Raw genomic sequence first — 20,656 nt, 5'->3', positions numbered from 1 at the left:
GGACAGGTCTGGGTCTTACAGTGACTGACTCAGTCACTAAAGTGCTGCCCCTCGTCAAGTGCTGCTAGGGTCCGTTGGACCCATTTGGTCCCATGGTTGAGCTGGCCCTGCCCCCAGATCTCTGATCAGGCATGGTGTTTGCATCCTTACACATAGCATATGTGAGTATGTCACTGAAACAGTAACAGCTTTTACTAGAAACATCTTTGCTAATGGAAGTTTATAGCAAAAATGCTTCTATTTAAAATTGCAAGGCAATCATGCACATTTCATTTTTGACCTTTATATTACTTGAAGTGAGCTATATTGTCAGGGTTTTCAGGAGGGCAAGTCTGTTAAAGTAGATAAATCTGAGATTATATCTATCCTAAGAAATAAGTAAAATGTAATATGGATAGACTTGATGGACCTTTTCGGGTTCTTATCTACTGTCAAATACTGTGTTTGTATTTTAATAGGAAACTGGGGCAAAGTACGTTCTAATGGACTGGAATAACACTGGTAAGGTTGCTCAAAGAAAAATTTATTGTGTGTTTACATAGTATGAATGTAAAGAAAAAAAAATTGGAAACCAGATTTTCTAAAAGATCTGAATGGCTTTGAATAAAAAATACTTAAAGCTCTTCAAGGAGCTCTTAAAGTGAATGTAAATTTTAATGCTAAAGTGCCCGGTTTTTAAAAATTCGATTAAAAACAGGGGCACTTTAATTCATCAAATTTTACATTCACTCCTGTTGTGAAAAAAAAACGTAGCTTTTAAACTTGACAGCAGCTCCAGCTTCCTCCGGTCGTCACAAGCCATTTCTGATGTCAGAAATGATGGACAGGTCATCCTCCAATCATGGATTCCCCCCCGGGGGAATCAGTGTCTGATTCAGCGCCGTGATTGGAGGAAGTCAGATTCCTCATTTTAGACCCCGGAAGAGGCTTTGCAACAGGTGGAGGAAGCTGGAGCTGCTGTCAAGATTAAAAGGTAAGTTTTTTTTCACAACAGGAGTGAAATGTAAATTTTGATGAATTAAAGTGCCCCTGTTTTTAATCAAATTTTAAAAAACCGGGCACTTTAGCATCAAAATTTAGATTCACTTTAACATTTTAGAATTGGTCCATTGTTTGGGAAAAGGGGAATCCCAATAATAATAGTCAGGAGAAAGGTAGTGTAGTTATCAAACCCATGTTCACGAAGCCTCTGTCAGTAAAATATTCACATTATTTATCACTGGACATCAGGTCAGACCCCCCAACCTGCAGAACATGTCAGTCATATACCCTTTTCAGACCCAGTGAATTAAGAAGAATTTTTAAATAACTTTTACTAGACAGGCATTTAAATACTGGACTGACAGCTTAGCGAGATATGAAACAATGCTCACTTAGTAAAAAAAAAAGTTATATCAAATAAACATAAAAAGAAATAAATTATGTTTAAAACTAGCAATCAACTTACTTGTTTTCTTGCAAAATAATCACTTAGAATTTTTCAGTGTAGCCACTGCCTTTAGTGAGATAAGACATCAAACCTTACATGGCTTAAATTTTATCATCACATGAATTTTGCCACAAAAGTCCTCTACTTAGCATGGGCAATAAACTGACTGCAGCTAGAGCAGATGTCTCCTAGCAACCACATCCACAGGGAAAGCTGTTCTTTTGCCTTAGGAGGCGAAGGAAGTTATGGACCTTGAAAAAATAAAGGGAAAACAAACATAGGGTTAAATATTTTTCATATGATGAATAACACATATTTCAATGATTTATATTATTGCCGCAACTGAAAGCGGAGAGCCAGGTAAGCAAAAGACAATCCCAATAGAAAAACTAGCAGCCCCAGATTGCAGTGCTGTGCCTCAGATCGGCGGTGGGGACCAATCCACCAGAAGAAGAACAAAAGAGCAATGATCTGAGCACTCGGAGGGGGTAATAAAAAAATAGTTAAACTTTATTTAGACAAAGATTAAAAGTGCATAAATATGCAGGAGTAGAAGGAAGGCTGTATGGACGCGTTTCACGTCCCTAGTGGCGCTTAGTCATAGGATCCTATGACTAAGCACCACTAGGCGTGCAAAAAATGTCAGGACAGCCTTCCTTGTATGCCTGCATATTTATGCACTTTTAGTCTTTGTTTAAATAAAGTTTAACTAATTTTTTTATTACCCCCTACAAGTGCTCAGATCATTGCTTTTTAGCAAGGAAATTAGCCAAATTAACTTTCAAGGTTTCCTGTTGCATAAGTGAATGAGAGACAGCACATGCCTTATATGTCTGAATTTAAAAGCAGGTGGTCTCTTTTGTCGTTATGTCTAACTAAGTATATATGTCAAAAATAATGTTTAAATAAGAAAAACACATATCAGGGTGTGTCTGAGTTTTATAACACAGGTGTCATTGAGAAGGACATTTATTGTCTTCTCGGCTAAAGGTGCATTTTGACAACCTCATGATCTGTGGCAACAACATATAAAATTAACCCTTTTATCCCAAGGCAAGAAAAAAAACAAAACATTAAAGGGATAGTCAAGTCAAAAATACATTTTCATGTATCATCAAATTTGCTTTGTTTTCTTTGTTTTCTTTTTTGAAAGCTAAACCTAGGTAGGTTAAAACTGATTTTTAAACCATTGAAGGTTGCCTCTTATCTCAGTGCATTTTGACAGTTTTTCACATTTAGAAATCACAAGTATTCACTCCTGTGGAGTTATGAGTAAGCACTGATTGGCTAAAATACAAGTCTGTCAAAAGAACTTAGATAAGGGGGTTAAAAGTATATTAATATAACCATATTGGTTATGCAAAACTGGAGAATGGCTAATAAAGGGATTATCTATCTTTTTAAACAATAAACATTTTCAAGTAGATTGTCACTTTAACTACTATTAATGTAAAGTTTACATATGTGTATATGTGTGTACATTTTTTCCTTGGTCCCACTTAACTAACTAAGCACATTGCTTGGCTTTAACCAAAGTCTCCCATCCTGCATTGCCCTTAAAGGGGCAGTACATAGTAAAATTGCTTTTATATTAATGTATTTTCAATGACTTGTTATACCAATTGCAGAGGATAAAATGTATGAGAAATTGCATTTTCAGGTTTATTTGTGTATGTGAAGTAGCTGGTTTTGTGCTTTTTAACCGCAGCCGATTACAATGGGTTGAGCTTCAGGTAATATCATATCTAATTATGTTATCACTTTGTGTACACACACTTGCTTCCTTCTCTTATATTTGTCTGGAAAACTAAAGCTCAATACATAGAGAGAACAATGGAAAATTATAATTGTATTACTTAACTATCCTGCACCCCACTGGGAGTGTAATTTCTTCTGCTGGCTGTGATTACTTAGGCTATTCAATAGCTGGGACTCCAGTATCAAAACTTTCAGTATAGGTTGGGAAACCCAGGCTAAATCAGCTATTTCAAAGGGCAACATAGGGGTAAAGGAGCTACTTGTAAACAATTAAATGCACCCCAGCAGGTAAACTGGATCACTGGGAACAATTTAAATGGAAGAAAATTTTCGGTGAACTGTCCTTTTAATTTAAACTACCATCATTTAAAAAAAAACAAACAAAAACAATAACATTACATTAAAAAAGTAATACCCCATAAAATATTTAATAACAACAAAGTCTAAACATTTTAAACAAATAAACATATTTTTTACAGAAATTATTTTTTCAAAAACCAAACACCATTTGCTTTATTTAGAGTAGCAGATCTGGACATCAGGCTGCAGACAGTAAGGTCAGCCACAGTCATAATATTAGCATAAATTACATTGTTTTTCAGTTATCAGTTAAAGCCAATTAAGGATATATATATATATATATATATATATATATATATATATATATATATATATATATATATATATATATATATATATATATATATATATATATATATATTTAACAGAGTTAGTCTTGGAAGTCAGAGGAGTATATTTCAAGTTCTGAATATTAGAAAATACTCAGTTTTCATAGCTAAATTGCGTGAAAGGGGGGCAAAATAAATAATGAATACATAATGCAAAGTTATGCATAACTAAACATTCTATATAAAAATCTTAGGGTGTTCACTGTCCATTTAATGGCCCAAGTATGTTTGATTCGTTTCCCCATCTAGGGATAGATTATGACTGGCGCGCTAACTGTTGCACGCAAGCAAAAAGGGGTTTATTGCGGGTGTTTGCATGCGTCGGAATCAGCATACGTATTGCAGGTTGCACAATTGATAGCGGGATAGCGCAACTTCAGAGCTCTGGTTAACTTTTACCCTCAACAGAAAAGTTGCACAAAAGTACAGTTACACTCATAACAAAACTAATAAAAAGTATTTTTAAAAATTGAAATAAAAAGTTATAAGGGCTCAAAGATATGAGGTCTAAGGTTTCAGAGGGGAAAAAAGGCATCCAAGGGGCTTTAACATACAGATACATACATATACTGTACATGTCTAAATATGTATTTGTATGTATATATATATATATATATATATATATATATATATATATATATATATATATATATATATATATATAAATAATATAAAATAAATACATACAGTATATAGATGTGTTAACATGATATGTATTTATAAGTGTATTTATGCCTTTACAGACATACAGTATATACACATATAAACATATATGCCCTTTGCAGTTAAGTAGCTGAAAACATTTAAAATCATATTTATGCAATATGCATATTTAAAAAAGTAACAGTGACCTCAGCATTTAATGTGTCTTGCATTTGACTTATTGTATCAACATATTTTATATACACCTATTGCTTGCATTGATACCTTGACATTTTTGAATAGTTAAACTTTTGCTCAAACAAGTGATCCTGCAATAATAATATATGGTGATAAGTGAGATCTCACTGGCAGACAGATATATTTATATTCCTTGTGTCTTTCATAAACTTTCACTGATTGTTAGTCATTTTAATTTAGAAAACATAATTTATGTAAGAACTTACCTGATAAATTCATTTCTTTCATATTAGCAAGAGTCCATGAGCTAGTGACGTATGGGATATACATTCCTACCAGGAGGGGCAAAGTTTCCCAAACCTCAAAATGCCTATAAATACACCCCTCACCACACCCACAAATCAGTTTAACGCATAGCCAAGAAGTGGGGTGATAAGACAAAAGTGCGAAAGCATAAAAAATAAGGAATTGGAATAATTGTGCTTTATACAAAAAAATCATAACCACCACAAAAAGGGTGGGCCTCATGGACTCTTGCTAATATGAAAGAAATGGATTTATTAGGTAAGTTCTTACATAAATTATGTTTTCTTTCATGTAATTAGCAAGAGTCCATGAGCTAGTGACGTATGGGATAATGAATACCCAAGATGTGGATCTTCCACGCAAGAGTCACTAGAGAGTGAGGGATAAAATAAAGACAGCCAATTCCGCTGAAAATAATCCACACCCAAAATAAAGTTTAAATCTTATAATGAAAAAAACTGAAATTATAAGCAGAAGAATCAAACTGAAACAGCTGCCTGAAGTACTTTTCTACCAAAAACTGCTTCAGAAGAAGAAAACACATCAAAATGGTAGAATTTAGTAAAAGTATGCAAAGAAGACCAAGTTGCTGCTTTGCAAATCTGATCAACCGAAGCTTCATTCCTAAACGCTCAGGAAGTAGAAACTGACCTAGTAGAATGAGCTGTAATCCTTTGAGGCGGAGTTTTACCCAACTCGACATAAGCATGATGAATTAAAGATTTCAACCAAGACGCCAAAGAAATGGCAGAGGCCTTCTGACCTTTCCTAGAACCGGAAAAGATAACAAATAGACTAGAAGTCTTTCGGAAATTCTTAGTAGCTTCAACATAATATTTCAAAGCTCTAACTACATCCAAAGAATGCAATGATCTCTCCTTAGAATTCTTAGGATTAGGACACAATGAAGGAACCACAATTTCTCTACTAATGTTGTTAGAATTCACAACCTTAGGTAAAAATTTAAAAGAAGTTCGCAACACCGCCTTATCCTGATGAAAAATCAGAAAAGGAGACTCACAAGAAAGAGCAGATAATTCAGAAACTCTTCTAGCAGAAGAGATGGCCAAAAGAAACAAAACTTTCCAAGAAAGTAATTTAATGTCCAGTGAATGCATAGGTTCAAACGGAGGAGCTTGAAGAGCCCCCAGAACCAAATTCAAACTCCAAGGAGGAGAAATTGACTTAATAACAGGTTTTATACGAACCAAAGCTTGTACAAAACAATGAATATCAGGAAGATTAGCAATCTTTCTGTGAAAAAGAACAGAAAGAGCAGAGATTTGTCCTTTCAAGGAACTTGCAGACAAACCTTTATCCAAACCATCCTGAAGAAACTGTAAAATTCTCGGAATTCTAAAAGAATGCCAGGAAAAATGATGAGAAAGACACCAAGAAATGTAAATCTTCCAGACTCGATAATATATCTTCCTAGATACAGATTTACGAGCCTGTAACATAGTATTAATCACAGAGTCAGAGAAACCTCTTTGACTGAGAATCAAGCGTTCAATCTCCATACCTTCAAATTTAAGGATTTGAGATCCTGTTGGAAAAAAGGACCTTGCGACAGAAGGTCTGGTCTTAATGGAAGAGTCCACGGTTGGCAAGTGGCCATCCGGACAAGATCCGCATACCAAAACCTGTGAGGCCATGCTGGAGCCACCAGCAGAACAAACGAGCATTCCTTCAGAATCTTGGAAATTACTCTTGGAAGAAGAACTAGAGGCGGAAAGATATAGGCAGGATAATACTTCCAAGGAAGTGACAATGCATCCACTGCTTCCGCCTGAGAATCCCTGGATCTGGACAGATACCTGGGAAGCTTCTTGTTTAGATGAGAAACCATCAGATCTATTTCTGGAAGTCCCCACATTTGAACAATCTGAAGAAATACCTCTGGGTGAAGAGACCATTCGCCCGGATGTAACGTTTGGCGACTGAGATAATCCGCTTCCCAATTGTCTATACCTGGGATATGAACCGCAGAAATTAGACAGGAGCTGGATTCCGCCCATACCAGTATTCGAGATACTTCTTTCATAGCCAGAGGACTGTGAGTCCCTCCTTGATGATTGATATATGCCACAGTTGTGACATTGTCCGTCTGAAAACAAATGAACGATTCTCTCTTTAGAAGAGGCCATGACTGAAGAGCTCTGAAAATTGCACGGAGTTCCAAAATATTGATTGGTAATCTCACCTCCCGAGATTCCCAAACCCCTTGTGCTGTCAGAGACCCCCAAACAGCTCCCCAACCTGTCAGACTTGCATCTGTTGAAATCACAGTCCAGGTTGGAAGAACAAAAGAAGCCCCCTGAACTAAACGATGGTGATCTGTCCACCACGTCAGAGAGTGTCGTACAATCGGTTTTAAAGATATCAATTGAGATATCTTTGTATAATCCCTGCACCACTGGTTCAGCATACAAAGCTAAAGAGGTCGCATGTGAAAATGAGCAAAGGGGATCGCGTCCGATGCAGCAGTCATAAGACCTAGAATTTCCATGCATAAGGCTACCGATTTAGACTGAAGGTTTCGACAAGCTGAAACCAATTTTAGACGTCTCTTGTCTGTCAGAGACAGAGTCATGGACACTGAATCTATCTGGAAACCTAAAAAGGTTACCCTTGTCTGAGGAATCAATGAACTTTTCGGTAAATTGATCTTCCAACCATGATCTTGAAGAAACAATACAAGTCGATTCGTATGAGATTCTGCTAAATGTGAAGACTGAGCAAGTACCAAGATATCGTCCAAATAAGGAAATACCACAATACCCTGTTCTCTGATTACAGATAGAAGGGCACCGAGAACCTTTGTAAAAATCCTTGGAGCTGTTGCTAAGCCAAACGGCAGAGCCACAAACTGGTAATGCTTGTCTAGGAAAGAGAATCTCAGAAACTGATAGTGATCTGGATGAATCGGAATATGCAGATATGCATCCTGTAAATCTATTGTGGACATATAATGCCCTTGCTGAACAAAAGGCAGAATAGTCCTTATAGTTACCATTTTGAATGTTGGTATCCTTACATAATGATTCAATATTTTTAAATCCAGAACTGGTCTGAAGGAATTCTCCTTCTTTGGTACAATGAAGAGATTTGAGTAAAACCCCAGCCCCTGTTCCAGAACTGGAACTGGCATAATTACTCCAGCCAACTCTAGATCTGAAACACATTTCAGAAATGCTTGAGCCTTCACTGGATTAACTGGGACACGGGAAAGAAAAAATCTTCTTGCAGGAGGCCTTATCTTGAAGCCTATTCTGTACCCTTCTGAAACAATGTTCTGAATCCAAAGATTGTGAATTGAATTGATCCAAATTTCTTTGAAAAAACGTAATCTGCCCCCTACCAGCTGGTCTGGAATGAGGGCTGCACCTTCATGTGGACTTGGGAGCTGGCTTTGGCTTTCCAAAAGGCTTGGATTTATTCCAGACTGGAGATGGTTTCCAAACTGATACTGCTCCTGTAGGGGAAGGATCAGGCTTTTGTTCCTTATTGTGACGAAAGGAACGAAAACGATTATTAGACCTAAATTTACCTTTAGATTTTTTATCCTGTGGTAAAAAAGTTCCTTTCCCTCCAGTAATAGTTGAAATAATAGAATCCAACTGTGAACCAAATAATTTATTACCCTGGAAAGAAAGGGAAAGCAAAGTTGACTTAGAAGACATATCAGCATTCCAAGTTTTAAGCCATAAAGCTCTTCTAGCTAAAATAGCTAGAGACATATACCTGACATCAACCCTAATGATATCAAAGATGGCATCACAAATAAAATTATTAGCATGTTGAAGAAGATTAACAATGCTATGAGAATTATGATCTGATACTTGTTGCGCTAAAGCTTCTAACCAAAAAGTTGAAGCTGCAGCAACATCTGCTAAAGATATAGCAGGTCTAAGAAGATTACCTGAACATAAGTAAGCTTTTCTTAGAAAGGATTCAATTTTCCTATCTAAAGGATCCTTAAAGGAAGTACTATCTGCCGTAGGAATAGTAGTACGCTTAGCAAGAGTAGAGATAGCCCCATCAACCTTAGGGATTTTGTCCCAAAACTCTAATCTGTCAGATGGCACAGGATATAATTGCTTAAAACGTTTAGAAGGAGTAAATGAATTACCCAAATTATTCCATTCCCTGGAGATTACTTCAGAAATGGCATCAGGGACAGGAAAAACTTCTGGAATAACTACAGGAGATTTAAAAACCTTATTTAAACGTTTAGATTTAGTATCAAGAGGACCAGAATCCTCTATTTCTAATGCAATTAAGACTTCTTTAAGTTAAAAACAAATAAATTCCATTTTGAACAAATATGAAGATTTATCAGCATCAACCTCTGAAACAGAATCCTCTGAACCAGAGGAATCATTATCAGAATGATGATGTTCATTTAAAAATTCATCTGAAAAATGAGAAGTTTTAAAAGACCTTTTACGTTTACTAGAAGGAGGAATAACAGACATAGCCTTCTTAATGGATTTAGAAACAAAATCTCTTATGTTAACAGGAACACTCTGAGTATTAGATGTTGATGGAACAACAACAGGTAATGTAACATTACTAAAGGAAATATTATCTGCATTAACAAGCTTGTCATGACATTCATTACAAACAACAGCTGGAGGAACAGAAACCACAAGTTTACAGCAAATACACTTAACTTTGGTAGATCCAGCATCAGGCAGCGATTTTCCAGAAGTATCTTCTGATTCAGGGTCAATCTGGGACATCTTGCAATATGTAATAGAAAAAACAACATATAATGCAAATTTGATCAAATTCCTTAAATGACAGTTTCAGGAATGGGAAAAAATGCCAGTGAACAAGCTTCTAGCAACCAGAAGCAATAAACAATGAGACTTAAATAATGTGGAGACAATAATGACGCCCATATTTTTTTAGTGCCAAAAAAGACGCCCACATTATTTGGCGCCTAAATGCTTTTGGCGCCAAAAATGACGCCACATCCGGTAACGCCGACACTTTTGGCGCAAAAAAATATTTAGAACTTTATATAAAAGTGCCCAACCATAGCTTAGAGTGTCACAGAAAATAAGACTTACTTACCCCAGGACACTCATCTACATATAGTAGAAAGCCAAACCAGTACTGAAACGAGAATCAGTAGAGGTAAAGGTATAAGAGTATATCGTCGATCTGAAAAGGGAGGTAAGAGATGAATCTCTACGACCGATAACAGAGAACCTATGAAATAGACCCCGTAGAAGGAGATCATTGAATTCAAATAGGCAATACTCTCTTCACATCCCTCTGACATTCACTGCACGCTGAGAGGAAAACCGGGCTCCAACCTGCTGCGGAGCGCATATCAACGTAGAATCTAGCACAAACTTACTTCACCACCTCCACGGGAGGCAAAGTTTGTAAAACTGATTTGTGGGTGTGGTGAGGGGTGTATTTATAGGCATTTTGAGGTTTGGGAAACTTTGCCCCTCCTGGTAGGAATGTATATCCCATACATCACTAGCTCATGGACTCTTGCTAATTACATGAAATAAATAAATATTTTGTATATATGATTTTATAGAGCTGTTTTCTTTGTGTTTTTTTTTTATTTATATAGTTATTTATAACGGCTGCTTATTATAATAGTTTAATATATTATTAAAACATAGGGGTAGATTTATTAAGCAGCGGATGCTGCAATCTACCCCCGAAGTTTCCAGCTCGCAGAAGCAGTGGACGTAAGACCGCTGCTCTTTAACTTGTCTGCCACCTTTCAGGTGGACTGCAATCATCACGATCCGATTGGGATGATTGACACCCCCTGCAAGTGGCCAGTTGGCCGTGAATGTACAGGGGGCGGCATTGCACAAGCATTTCACAAGAAATGTTTGTGCATTTAGCGATGCTGGGCAGACATGATTTGCGGAACCGGCATATAATAAATCTACCCCATAATCACTTTATTTTGCTCTAGGTTTGATTTATAATACCTTTGGTATTGCTTTCCATTGTTTGTTAAGTCTTATATTTAATAAAGTGTTTAACTGTGTATGTAGTGTAAATATTTCGCATTCCAATGTTCTTCACATAGGGGAATATGTTCTAAGTATTTTGAATAGATATATATATATTGCATACAAAGAGAGAAGCGCTCTACCAGGAACGAACAACAGCTCTTCAGCTAGTTCTATGGCGATTTACCACCCAGGAGCAGCCTCTTTTAGACCAGTGTGCTTTTCACAGAGGAAAACTTTCCTGAAGTATATCAGTCTGATGTCGCCAAGTAAGGTCAGTCCAGCCCCGAGATACCAGGCAATTCTCCTCTGAACAAGGAACATGACAACCCCAGACGATCGTATATATATATATATATATATACACACACAACTATACCTATATAAAAGTATATATATATATATATATATATATATATATATATATATATATATATATATATATATATATATATATATATATATATATATATATATATATATATATATATATATATATTATAGGTATATATATTACCAAAAAACATTATATATATATATATATATATATATATACACAGTTATGCATAAATAGAACATATTCTTCTATGTGAAGAACACTGCTGTGAAATATTAATATTTCTCATGTTGGGTTAGTGCACTTGGTTAAATGAGATTGAGTTTGTGCGACATGTTGGGTGTTAGGGGGAATACGTTAACGTGGTCTCAATATTCTTACTTTGGTTTTTTTTCGAGTGCATTGGGTTAGCACACGAGCAATAACTTTTTACTTTCAACTTGCAATACACGTTACCCAAAGATGAATTTGAGCGCAGTTAATACACTAGCAGGAGCGATAAATAGCGCTCCCCTTGTAATCTAGCCCCTAATTGGTTAGCACTAAATGGGGAGTTTTGGTAGTTTGAAAAATGTACTTCATAACAATTTGTTGATATCCATGTAGTTAAGCATTTCTATCATGAATATAAAACTACTAATTATGTTAAAATATATTTTTGCATTAAAAAAAAACTAAAATCTTTTTATTTTTTTAACTAACAGGAAGTGCAAGTACATACATAAACATAGCTGTTTCACGGGACAGGAGTACACCGGATGAAAACTCTCACTTCATTAGACAGTGAAACGCGTAACAAACATAAGAGCAAAACATGTTTTGTTGTCAGTACAGGAGCATCCGTTTAATAAAATGGAAAACTTGAACAAATATTATTTAGTAACCCCTTTACCTCCGCAGTTTCTATCTCAACAGTTTTAAATTTTGCAATACTGCTCTGAGCAGAAGGCACTGCAAGACCATGCACATACGAAAATAGCACAAATAAGCACCTATACCACTGTTTTCTGAATTTCAAATAAGCTTGATTGTTTGACATTTCTGATGCATACAAAGTCTCTGCAGTGTCTGGGATGGGAGTCAGGGGGCAAGGCCTTGGTGCACCAGGGGTGTGGTAAGGGTGTGTTTGTATGCAGGGTTGTTGTGGGTGGGTTTTGAGTTTGTTAATTATTTGTTATCATTTGACAATGTCCCCAAGGAATAGTGTTCTTTTTGAACAGAGAATGAGAAATATGCAATGCAAAGAATATTTACACACCATGTTGATTTTATCCTATAAGCTTTATGAAGAACATTTAAATATGATTGGCTTATGCTGATGATTTACAGCTAAAACTACAGCGATGGTCAACCCAGATGATTATACTGGTGTGCAGGCACTTTGTACAGACTCTGTATGATGGTGACTGTCAGTAATCATTTTTAACCTCTCAATAGCATTTTCTTTTTAGTGCCACTGTTACAACTCACTCTCTCTCTCTGATAGACACCATCTTGTGGGCGGAGTCAAGACTGTCCAGGGGCATGGTTATTATTTCTGGGTGGGTTTTGGAAGATCCCCAAATTCTGTAAGTGAAAGGGGCTGCCGGACAGGGGTCCCAAACTAGAATTATTTAGCAAAATGCAGGACAGTTGGAATATCTGCTGATACACATCATACTCTTTTGTTAGACTTCAACAGGTGGACAGAATAAAAGAGCTCCCTTTGCTGTTAAAGGGATATGAAACCAAACATTTTCTGTGATTCAGACAGAGCATACCATTAATAAAAAGTTTCCAATTTACTTCTTCTATCAAATTTGTCTCCTTCCCATGATATTCTTTGTTGAAGAGATACCTAGGCAGGAAATAGTGCTGCCCTCTTGTGCTCTTGCAAATGGATAATATTTTTGCAGAACTGCTGCCATATAGGGCTCCAGACATGTGCACGCTCCTGCTTTTCAACAAAAGATACCAAGCAAACAAAGACAATTTGATAATAGAAGTAAATTAGAACGTTTTTTTTAAAATCACATGCTCTTTCTGAATCATGGAAGAAGAATTGTGAGTTTTATCTCCCTTTAAGATTCATTTTAGTAGAATTATTACAATTTGTTTTATAAAAGAACTGCAATTTTATTGTGCATTTTCTATATTTAATCTAGATTATGAGTTTTTAAATGTCACTGTTTTGCTAGAGAACTATTACTGTGTACTAGTAACAGTAAAGTAATTTGGCTAATCCAATCAGCAATCAGTTTTGTGCAGATTTATGATGTAATTGGAAACCTGAGTTAATATTAACGCTATTTTGATAGCCGACTGCTGAGTTTGAATTTACACTTCCTCTATACAAAGTGTGTGAAAACCAGGAACGAAGAATCATTGTTATAATAGGAATGGATTATAGGTTTTGTCTCCATCCTTCCCTCTCCCACAGATTTGTACTATAAAATGCATATTTTTACACTATACATAGTATTCCCTCCACGCACAGTTCAGAACACGTCAGCTCTAAGCTCTAGGGCGGAGAAGTGAAACTGTTTTCCTTATGGTGTAAAAATAATGTTTCAAAGCCTCAGGCTGCTATGAAAAGTCAACGGGGAAAATATTACAGCACATTATTTGCACAAAAGTCCTCCCCTCAAATGAGCCAACAGATCATGTTAATTGATAGGAGATATTCTGGTGAGAACAGTTACTGCGGAAGTAATCTTCCTTTTATTTTAGTTTTAAGATTTAAGGGGACAGTAAAAGTCGAATTAAACTTTCATGATTCAGACAGTACAAGCAATGTTGAACAACTGTACAATTTACTTCTGTTATTAAAGGGACAGTCTAGTCCAAAATAAACTTTCATGATTCAGATAGAGAAGGTCATTTTAAACAATTTTCCAATTTACTTTTATCACCAATTTTGCTTTGTTCTCTTGGTTTTTGTAGTTGAAAGCTAAACCTAGGAGGTTCATATGCTAATTTCTAAGCCCTTGAAGGCCGCCTCTTCTCTCAGGGCATTTTGACAGTTTTTCACCACTAGAGGGTGTTAGTTCATGTGTGTCATATAGATAACACTGTGCTCACGCACGTGGAGTTCCAGGGAGACAGCTCTAAGAACTGAAATAAGGGGGCAGTTTGCAGAGGCTTAGATACAAGGTAATCACAGAGGTTAAAAGTGTATTTATATAACAGTGTTGATTATGCAAAACTAGGGAATGGGTAATAAAAGGGATTATCTATCTTTTTAAACAATACAAATTCTGGTGTAGACTGTCCCTTTAAAGGGACGTGAAACCCAAAACTTTTCTTTGATGATTCAGATAGAACATACCATTTTAAAAAAACAGCCAGTGGCAAGACCGCACTATTTTAGGAAGCCTGCAGGAGGGAGGGATGGTCCAGTAGTGCTGTCTTGCAGCTCACGGCAAGACCCTCGCTATTATAAACAATGTCTTAACGACAAGTGATGTACAGGGTACGTCATGGGTGTTAGGGGGTTAAAATTGCATGCTCTATCTGAATCATCAAAGTTAATGTTAAAGGGACAGTTAACACATTAAGAATAACTACGACTGCAGGGTTTTCTGGTGTTGCACTACAATGGACACCGTCTCCCTGTCAAGGCAGGTATCACAATTTCCAGGGTAAACAAGGGACTACCTTGGCTTCTTCCACAGCCCCCTAAGATCATGGTTAACCTTGCCCACAGCCAAACTGTGGTCTCTCCAGCCCCAGATCCAACCAAAAATTAATTGGGCTACAGCCCTCAAGTACCCCTCACCTCACAGGTCCCAGAAAGTCTTGATGAAATGTTGAGAGGTATAAAATGAAAGGGAGAGGTAAATGGAAGTGGCAGTTTTCTAGGACACAAAGAAAGGGGTTCTTGATGTGCTAGTGAGGGGCTAAGAGCAGTGCATCATCTTAGGAGAGGAAAACAGAGGCCAGAGTGAAAATTTAGGTCTGTAGAGGGGGCGTGGCAGAAAGGGGGACTGCAATAAAAGACGCTCTGATTGAGGCCTGTGTGGAGAGGGCACAGCAACTTGAGGAACTAGCAGTGGGATAACAAATGTAGGCAGGTGGGGTGTTATCTGGGCAGGAACAGATCAATTGCAATCAGAAAATATGCATAAGGCATCATAAGTGCAAGGGGTGCTATGCATTTGATACTGGGGGGTGTACCTCAAGAGCTATTGCATATTAAGGAATTACTGAGAGGAAGGACCTCTAGGCTGGCTGTGTAGGCTATTGTAGGAGGTACTGATATGGCTACAATCATGGCTGTGACCAGCATAAATGTTTTATTTTTCTCCCACTCATATGTTAATATAAATATTTTGTAACTTGTTGTTATTAATAAAACACAAATTCATTTATTTGTACTAATAGTTTTTACTTTACAAATTCCTTTTACTAATATTTGTATATTTTTGTTTTTTATCTTTTTAGTACCAAACCAAGATAAAACTAAAAAGAGTATGGCATGGAGGAGAAAGTGTATGCCCTACAGGAAGATGAGTGGGACTGGTATCAGGTCCTTAACCTATCCCAACTATTTATTGACCAATTCCATGTCAGCATCACTTACCTTTGAGAAGGAGGACTGCGCTAACCTGATGTATGGCTGCGCTAATGCAGATTCGGGTAGCGCGCTGTAGACAGGCTTCTGCGCTAAGACCAGTATCTTAGGAGACAGAGGGCCGCACTAACCTGAATAGTGCACAGAAGGATGGCTGCGCTAATGCCGAATCGTGCTGAAAACAGGCTTCTGCGCTAATGTCAGCACTAAAAGGACCACTCAATGCAGTAGAATTTCATAATTAACAAGTGCATAATAAAAAAACAATGATTTAACACCTACTCTGAATTTTAACTAAGCATAAGCAGTAGATTTTTTTTCTGACAAATTTATTTTTTCTTCCATTTCTTGTCCCCCTGTATCATGTGACAGACATCAGACAAACATACGTATACCCCGTGAGCTTGTGCACATGCTCAATAAGATCTTGTTCCCCAGAAAGTGTGCAAAAGACTGTACAAAATTTGATAATGGGAAAAAAATTGCAAAGTGTCTTAAAACTGCATTCTCTATCTGAATCATAAAAGTTTATTTTGTCTTGAGTGTCCCATTAAGAGACAGAAGACAGCACTAACTCATGGGCCTCTATTTATCAAGGTCTGTCGGACCTGATCCGACAGTGCGGATCAGGTCCGACTGACCTCGCTGAATACGGTGAGCAATACGCTCTCCGTAGTCAGCATTGCACCAGCAGCTCACAAGAGCTGCTGTTGCAACGCCGCCCCCTGCAGACTCGCGGCCAATAGGCCGCCAGCAGGGGGGTGTCAATCAACCCGATTGTACTCGATTGGGTTGATTTCCGGCGATGTCCGTCCGCCTGCAGGCTCGCCAGAAACACGGCGCATCAAGCTCCATTTGGAGCTTGATAAATATGCCCCTTTATCTGGCTCCTGGATTTAGCGCGGCCGTGCTAACTTCTTCTTCTAATGGGTTTTTAAGTCTAACGCAGTCCAGGAATATACACCCTATACACCTCCTGTGTCCAATCAGATATAACTAAGCTGCAAAACTGAAATCTGAGACACAATGGTCAACATTTATAAAACTGTTAAGCATCTGTTCGGCTTCACTCTTACATTAAAGTTCATGCACAAATAATATTTTTCATGTGGTTATGTCCTTCTGTGCCAACATGTGCTTGTTTTCAAAGTTATCATTTATTCAAAGAGTTTTGAACTGCTTCCCGAGTTGCTTTTTACATTCTGCACCTTTGAAGTCATAAATGCCATATGAAACAATAGGAGTTCAGACTGACATCTGGCAGAGATAACAATAGACAGATTATAGTGAGCAAGTAAAAGGCCCACACAAGTATACACTTAATTTATTAATTCTGTTGACTAGTTGTAATCATTAATGTACTATTTTCATTAGCTATACTATTGGGATGTAGGAGATAAGAAGAATGCGAGACCTAGTAATGGGCATAATTATAAAAAGAGAGAGAGATGCACTTAGCTGAGACAGAACAAAGCTAGAAGAACTTCTCTGCCTGTTCATTTTCAGTGCCACTCAGGGTGCATACTCTTTTAGCACACTATGCCCCTTCACAGAGAAAAAATATCCTGTAGCATATCAGTCTGACCCTGCCCAATGACAGTCCGGCGCCGAAATACCAGGCAATTCTTCTCTAAACAAGAGAAACAACAACCCCAGACGATCTGTGAAAAGTCATAGTGTGCAAAAAGAGACTGCACCCTGAGTGGCACTGGCACTGTGGACAAGCACAGAAGTTTTTCTAGCTATTATTCTGTCTCAGTGAGTGCGTCTCTCTATTTTCTTGATTTTATGTAAATTACTCTTAGGTCACCCTAAGAGTAAAAGGGGGAAACCAGACGTGGACTCCTTGCACACATGCCCTTAGAGATATGCAACTGCACCTCACTGACGAGGCCCAAGAGAGGCCGAAACGTACGTCTGGGGTTTGTTGTTTGTCTTGTTCAGAGAAGAATTGCCTGGTATTTTGGCGCTGGACTGTCATTGGGCAGGATCAGACTGATATGCTACAGGATATTTTTATTCTGTGAAAAGGCATAGTGTGCTAAAAGAGACTGCACCCTGAGTGGCACTGGCCTTGTGGACAAGCACAGAAGTTTTTCTAGCTATTGTTCTGTCTCAGTGAGTGCGTCTCTCTATTTTCTTGACCTAGTAATGGGCATCAGATTAAGGCAAAGGAGATGCCAACCTGACCCTCTATAACGAAAAAAATGTGAAATGACCTTTAAGGCAAAAGCCACAAAATACACATAAATGTGATCTGATTTAAATAGCTTGCTCTACCTTGTGCTTTGAATAAGACATTTTCTGTTAAAGGGATAGGAAATCCCATTTTTTTTCTTTTATGATTCAGATAGAGCATGCGATTTTAAACAAATTTCTAATTTACTACTAATATCAATTTTACTTTGTTCTCTTGGTATCTTTTGTTTAAAAGCTTTAGAGCCGGACAATTTCTCGAACACTATATGGCATCAGTTTTGCAAGAATGTTATTCATTTGCAAGAGCACTAGAGGGCAGCACTATTTCCTGCCATATAGTGCTCCAGATGCCTACCTAGGTATCTCCTCAACACAGAATATCATGGGAACAAAGCAAATTTGATAATAGAAGTAAATTAGAAACTTTTTTTAAATGCTATCCTCTGTGGCCTATTTATCAAAGGTCTTGCGGACCTGATCCGACAGTGTGGATCAGGTCCGCAAGACCTCGCTGAATACGGAGAGCAATACGCTCTCCATATTCAGCATTGCACCAGCAGCTCACAAGAGCTGCTAGTGCAACGCCGCCCCCTGCTGACTCACGGCCAATCAGCCGCCAGCAGGGGGGTGTCAATCAACCCGATCGTACTCGATCGGGTTGATTTCCGGAGATTCCTGTCCGCCTCATCAGAGCAGGCGGACAGGGTTATGGAGCAGTGGTCTTTAGGCCGCTGCTTCATAACTGGCGTTTCTGGCGAGTCTTCAGACTCGCCAGAAACACGGGCCCACAAGCTCCGTTCGGAGCTTGATAAATGGGCCCCTCTGTCTGAATCACAAAAGAAAATTGTTGGGTTTCATATTCCTTTGACCAGTTGTGCCTTCCAAAATGTTACAAATACAAGCAGAAAAGTAACTTTATGTTATACACAGTTACTTTTTATAACTTTGCCTGTCAATGGTTTACTTGGGAAATGTGACTAAGGATGAGCGAATGTGTTAAAAGTACAATTTGTTTGGTTGAACAAATAGTCTTGTGGACATTCGCTTGTTTGGACAAACAATGAATGTCGATAAGGACAAAAAAAACCTTAATATTCGTTTTATGAATGTTATTTATGATTTTCAAATGTTACTTTTGTTTTCAAATGTTCGTAATTAGTTCAAATATCTACATTAAAATTTTGTATGTAACATTGGATTTAACAAATACTATTCAGAAGTTCAATAGCGCATGTGGGAGGAAATTTAGTAAATTGATACTAATAACAGATAGAAATATACTGATTCAAATCTTTCTAATGTTAATATTGCATAATTTGAATATTAAATTTAAAGATAGTTAGAAATATATACTGTATTGATTCAAATTTTTCTAATTAAAATATTGCACAATTCAAATAATACATTTAAAGATATCATTATAAATATTATTACAATACAAGTTTACATCTTAAGTAATATATACACACACTGCATTATAATTAAAACACTTTTGGCCCAGATACTAAGTGAAGTCCAAACATATTAGCACTATTGTGTGTTAACATTGCTCAAGTTAAATTAATAGAGCTATTTTTGTGTTCATATTACATGTTAAATGTAATATTTTGTTGCTTGAGTGATAGTCTAGGGCAGGGGTCGCCAACCTTTCGGACCTCAGGGACACTAAACTCACAATTTAGAATCCTGTGGACCACTAACATGAGTTTTTTTTAGAAAGGTACAAACCTGTATAATGTATATATATATATATATATATATATATATATATATATATATATATATATATATATATATATATATATATATATATATACATATACAAACACACACACATGCTGTACATAACTAGTATAACCATAGCTAAGTTTACATTATGTATATATTTACACATGTTTAAAAACATTTTTTGGAATTAACTAACTGAATGACTGAACTGAGAGAATACTTCCAAATTACAGAAACAGAGAGGCAGAAAGTGGGGAAAAAAGAATTATGTTTAAAAGAACCACAAGACTTCCAAGTTACCTCCCCACTTGGGAATTATTCAAAACTACTTTTGATCATGGACAGATATTGGAGTAAAAAATTAAGTTTATATCAGAAAGCTCTCAATATGGATGTGAGCTAACCACGACTGATGTTACTGGCAATTACTATAATACTGGTGGGATATGGCTGATCTGCTGGATGGCAATTACTGGAATTCAGGTGGAATGGCTTTATGCGCAGGAAAATTATTAAATGGCTTTGTGCGCGGAAAATTATTAGAATAAAAAAATAATAATATTTAATTTTAAAAAAAGATGATGGAGCAGAGGAAGACAAACAGTGATGTAAGTCCATGTGAAGGAATTAGGAAAACAACTACAAAGAGACAGGTAAAAAGAAGAAAATAAATTAAATATAAGATTTTTTTTGAAAAAAAAGATTCACCATTTCAAGTCAAGACTATACCAACCTCTGCTGGCTTTAGAATGGAAGCATCTTCCTTTGAGCGGGAGGAGTTAAAAATACAATCTAGCTACGCAAGTTGTACTACGCAACGTG

At 37.0% G+C, this 20,656-nt stretch overlaps 1 long non-coding RNA gene across 1 annotated transcript in view; it reads left to right on the top strand.

The window, feature by feature from the left end:
* The window catches only part of LOC128638489 (uncharacterized), a 107,550-nt gene extending 91,368 nt beyond the window's left edge, over window positions 1-16,182 (top strand). Inside the window, exons 3-4 of the long non-coding RNA XR_008399101.1 lie at window positions 459-501; window positions 15,778-16,182. This is a non-coding gene — a long non-coding RNA (uncharacterized LOC128638489). The remainder of the gene's footprint in view (window positions 1-458; window positions 502-15,777) is intronic.
* The last annotated feature ends 4,474 nt before the right edge of the window (window positions 16,183-20,656 follow it).

The sequence above is a fragment of the Bombina bombina genome, chromosome 8, assembly GCF_027579735.1.
Source record: "Bombina bombina isolate aBomBom1 chromosome 8, aBomBom1.pri, whole genome shotgun sequence".
NCBI lineage: Eukaryota > Metazoa > Chordata > Amphibia > Anura > Bombinatoridae > Bombina > Bombina bombina.
The sequence above is the reverse complement of the archived record's forward strand: the minus strand, read 5'-3'. Positions and strand labels throughout refer to the sequence as shown.